The following is a 5,027-nucleotide window of genomic DNA, read 5'->3' as shown; positions in this document are numbered from 1 at the left end:
GGACTTGTAGCCTCCCACGTCCCAGGGCTACAACGAGTTCTACCCTTCTCTACATCATCTTCGCCGGTGCCCCGCCCTCTTCAACTAGCGCTAGCTGTTGTGGATTGCGTATTTTCGGTGTTTTTTTTATTACTTTGGCGATGTATTCAACGTGAGTACTATATATTTACTCTTTCAACAAAAACATTGTATATACGATACATATGTAGTTATATATTTACTCTTTCAACAAAAACATTGCATATACGATATGTAGTACCTAAAATATGCAAACCATACATGAGTTTTTTTTTGGGAACTGTATACATGAGTTGAAGACGATGGTTAGAATCAGTTCAAGCCGCAGCATCTACTCTTTTGTACAAAACTGGAATGGCATGTGAAAGCTTCTCTACGCTAACACGTTCCAGCCACACCTACCGCATCGTCAAACTACAAACTATCATGGGGTGCGAGACAATCTTGTCATCTGCGCTTCTGGGTCTTCATCCCTGATGCTGGCCGTCTTGCCCATGGATTTCTGGCTGAGCATCCGGGCTACCGAGTTTCGCAGCCTCTGCGCCTGGGACTGGGATCCATTGCCAGATTGGCTGCCACCCATCGTATTCTCGAGCTCTGACAAGAGCCCTTCACAAGGACGTCGAAGCGGCGCTTTGCTGTAGGATATCTAGATATCGACTTTGTGATTCCTTGCAATCTTGCGGCGGCAGCAGCAGAGTGAAAATATCGATTAGTAAACGTCCCTGTTTGCATCCTCCAAAATAAAGGCTGAAGGGGAGGACGGAGGAGATACCTGCGAGAGAATGCGTCTATATCTGCCTTTTTACGCTCGGTCAAGGATGGAACATGAGGCAGAGAACCTTTTAGGCGACTGGGATCACCAGACAACAGTACTCGCATTTTCAGATATTCTTCCTCTTCTTCAGTAAGGTTCTCAGCTTTGATTTGTTCCTTTATAACCATAAGCGGGTCAAAGAACCAATCAAAGATGGTATTTTTAGGTCTATTGTCAGATGTAATCTCAGAGCCGCCACCTGCATTTTTTTTTCCAAAGCAAGTCAAGCTAGAGTCATAAAAACCCGAAAAAAACCCCTACAACTACTCATAACAACAGTTAAAATGGAAGAAGACCTAATTTTGTTGTGCACGTACTTAAGATTAGCCCGACAGAATCAGCTTTTGCAGACCGAAGGAGTGCATTAAGGATAACATATGCTGGTAGACCAACATTAAGAACACCGCTGCCAACTTTTCCAGACTTCGTTTCTTCAATGTCTTTCATTGTTATCAACCCTTTGTTAACCAAAGCCTCCCCCTGGTTCCTGCATTCGGCAAATAGGTGGTCCAGCAACTGCATAACGGTATCATTCAGTTATATAATGCCCTGACTTCATATGTTCACATATTATTACTACCAGAACAGAAACATTTTATTGAAAATTTATTTGCACAGTGAATACCCTATTCTAAGCATGTACTATACTGATTGGACTGTACAGAAAGTGAAGGTCTACAGAATTTGAATTGCCAATAAGCAATGGTAATGCAGCCTGACTATTTTAGGAGAAAAGAATCACCTTGAATGGATTGAACTCATCAATGCTGTTCTTAAATGAAGTAACACGAGATGGAGGTCTTTTCCCTTCTTGCTTCTCCCTGTCGAATGAGGCTGGTCTGGATAACGGAGCACTATGTCCGTGTGAAGACTCACCTTTGCCCTTCCGATATTTAAATCTATAGATTTCAAAAGTCAGCACCAGGCATTTTGAATTGTTTTACCATAGCAACCAAAGACATTCAGTATTAATTTACCTTGGAAAACAAGAACCAGGTGCCATGTCGAGAACATCGTTCGTGTATTCATCAAATATAGACACTGACGAGAACACATAGGCAAGTCCCATGATAAAGGAGGATTCCTGAGACATGAACAAGATCAAGCTCCATGACTTCAACAGCAACAGGTTAAATGAGCTGATACTTCATCATAAGGTGGCAATGCTTGCTCAACAAATGATGTGATGAAAGTATGCACTGTCTGTCATCAGTGCACTGAAAAAAGGGGGGATTTTACCATACCTGATAAGCTACAACTGCACCATAAGCACCTAAAGGGACACTGGAGAGTATGGATGCCAGAACAGCTCCTACTACAGCAAATGGCCAAAGAAGAATAGAAAGACCAGCAAATGGCACACAAGCCGTCTCCAGAAAAGGCCCTTCTCTCCCAATCATATCCTGAATCAGTCGTTTCCATCCTTTGAAAAGCATCACAGGGCATTTATAGAAGGCAATTAATGTAAACATTATTCCATCAAGTAGAAGCCCAAATGCGGCCGCTATTAGTGCACCGGGAATATCAAGCAATCTGGGAAAAAGAAAGTCATATATGTCAGTTTATTGTACATTGTTCTTCAGATGAAAAATAATCAGAAAAGTGCCATCTCAATGCAAAGCACTGTCAGTGGACTATATTATTCAAAATGAATGTCTGAATGCATGCTTTCTTGCAAATGTTATCTCAAGTCAAGCATAAAGAGTGATTCTTTCACATTAAAGCTAAAGGCCTAACGCTAAAAGGAGAAGAGAGGAAAAAGTAACAACAAAAGTCTATGGTCTTGAGGTGTAAAGGTGAAAGATATAAACAGCGAACAGAATGCAGACCTTATCTCATATGGCTCCCCGTCAGGAGGTTTCTGAAGACGAAGGTCATCCATAATTGAAAAATAGGAGTGGAAAAGCAAATCTTTTACGTCCCTGACTACTGTACAGCTTCTAGTGATAGTACTCCATGTTCCATCCTGAAGTTCAGAATAGCAAGCTAAGCAAAGTGTAAAAGATATGCTAACAAACGACCGCAGAGATAAAGCATAAACAACTCATACAAAGGAAAACTTACCACAAAACAATGAACAAATGGCTTTTCTTTGCCTTCTCCAACTGCATCAAATGTAGCCATTATGGGTGCTAGAAAACCATATACTAGTCCAGCAAATACACTTCCCGGGATGCCAATTGTCAACCATACGATCAACACTGCAGTAGCAGCAATAAGAAGCAGAAGCTTTACTACAGGTCCCACCAGCTTGGTTCTGCCTCAAGAAAATGGAGGAAACAAAATGTGAGCACTTTCCGTTAGTAATTTAATGTGAAGTTGCCAAAAATGGAACTGCAGGACATGTACCTGATAATGCAATAGTATGTCCAAATCAGGTGCATAGGCCATAAGCCCAGGATTAGTGCAGATATTCCAATTGCCATAATCAGACATGCCCAAGGGCACAACAAAACACCTGACAATTCAATCAAATATTGTGAAATGAGGATTGCGTATCGTATACCATGTGTCATTCCATCATTGTTTTTTGTAGTAATATGTCGTTCCATCATTCCATCTCCAAAATTGCATTAACTTTTCGATTGCAGATACTTGCAATTCTAACCGCAGTACATGAATAAATAACTGAATTTTCATTCATAAACAAGCAGTCAAGAGACCAAAGACATTGGGCTGAGTTACTGAAACCTAACATGAGGAATTCGATAATTCTTACACAAAACAGGTAAAGGGACATTTTCAGAGACTAGCTCCCAACAAGTTCTTGTTCTAATGAAACCCGGTCTGGAAATTTCCAAGACAGAATCAGGCATTAAAATCAACACGCGGCAATTATTTAAACTTATCCTGCCGCACTGTGAACGTTTGGTTCAAGTCAAAGAAGAGCCTAACAGAAATTAGGACAGCCCACCAATCATTAAATGGTCCTAACTAATTTCTCCAAGAACAGGGAGGAAACTCTGAATCAAGCAGCCCTGTACGAGCAAAACGGGAAATCAAGAGAGGCATCCTGTTCAAGGCAGAGGTTGCACGAGGGTTGTTGGTCACAGCCCTCCCATTTTACCACCAATTCGAACTAAATGCGTGGATTGAAATGAGCAGAGAGAAAAGAGACAGAACAACAAGTCACCTTTGATGAACCCAAGGATGAGGAGGGCCGCAGAAGTAGGGCAAGAACTTGAGGAAGCTCAACAGCGAGGTCCAGAACCCAGTCGGCGGCTCCATTGGCAACTTCCTCGGCTCGTCCCGACCAACCTAGAGCCCAAAGACTCGAATTTTCCTCCAAAGCTCCCAATTCTTAACCACCGAAAGGTTTCTATTTAACCAAAATCCTCTCGATCATTCCTTCCTCCAAGCCGGTTCCTGTCAGAATTCTCAATTCCGCAGAGCTCACAGGCAAGAACCCAGGAAAACCTTGTTGGGAGGGGAAGGGAAACTGCGCGCTCCTCTATTGTGTCTCCAGTTCTATCCAAACTCAAGGATCCGGAGATGGAGCCGTGAGGAGGAGAACCGCAAGCGGCGTGAGCAAGAAGACAGGGGAAGTGGGACCGCCTCCGGTGACACACAGGCGTGCCGTTGGCAGGAGGTTGGAGGAGAGAGGACTTTGGGGACTCTTTGTGAGGGGTAAAATTGCAGAGAAGCTGCTGGTGGTGGTGGGAAAGAATAGGAGTAGTTACCACCACAGTCCGGAAAACTGCAACTCCATCAAAATCATTCGCTGGTGGTGGGGAGGAAAGGTGAATGGAACTGATTGGCTCCGGCCTTCGGCGGTCCGGCCTCCGAGTAGTGGGAAAATAATGCGAGTGATTATCTGGACTGATAGAATAGAAACCGCAACAAGAGGGTTTAGTAGGGAATCTGATGCTGGCGGCCTGGCGGGCTGTGATGACTGATGATTGATGAAGTGATGAGCGGGTGAGGCTGCTGGAAGCCAGGCAGATTCGTTGCCGTTGGGCGAGGGCAGGAGGGCGGCGATTGCGCAGCGCGCTGGGCAGGTTTGCTTGCCTTTGCTTTGTTTATCGGCCAGGAACGATGAAAACGGTCAGGTTGGGAAAATGTCAACCATTTTCGCTCCTGAATTTTTTTTTGCCGGAAACGGAAACGGGAAGGCTGAACGGAAAAACAAAACTGGTATTACGAAATATCGAGAACGGAATATTTCGAACGGAAACGTGTCGATTACGATCGG

The 5,027-nt window shown here is 43.7% G+C and overlaps 1 pseudogene; it reads right to left on the bottom strand.

Annotated features, from left to right (window-relative positions):
• Positions 1–209: 209 nt before the first annotated feature.
• On the bottom strand, positions 210–4,724 carry LOC136493152 (uncharacterized membrane protein At3g27390-like; annotated as a pseudogene).
• Between the last annotated feature and the right edge of the window lie 303 nt (positions 4,725–5,027).

This window comes from Miscanthus floridulus, chromosome 11 (genome assembly GCF_019320115.1).
Source record: "Miscanthus floridulus cultivar M001 chromosome 11, ASM1932011v1, whole genome shotgun sequence".
NCBI lineage: Eukaryota > Viridiplantae > Streptophyta > Magnoliopsida > Poales > Poaceae > Miscanthus > Miscanthus floridulus.
Note: the sequence above shows the minus strand (reverse complement) of the source record. Positions and strands in the feature narration are given on the sequence as shown.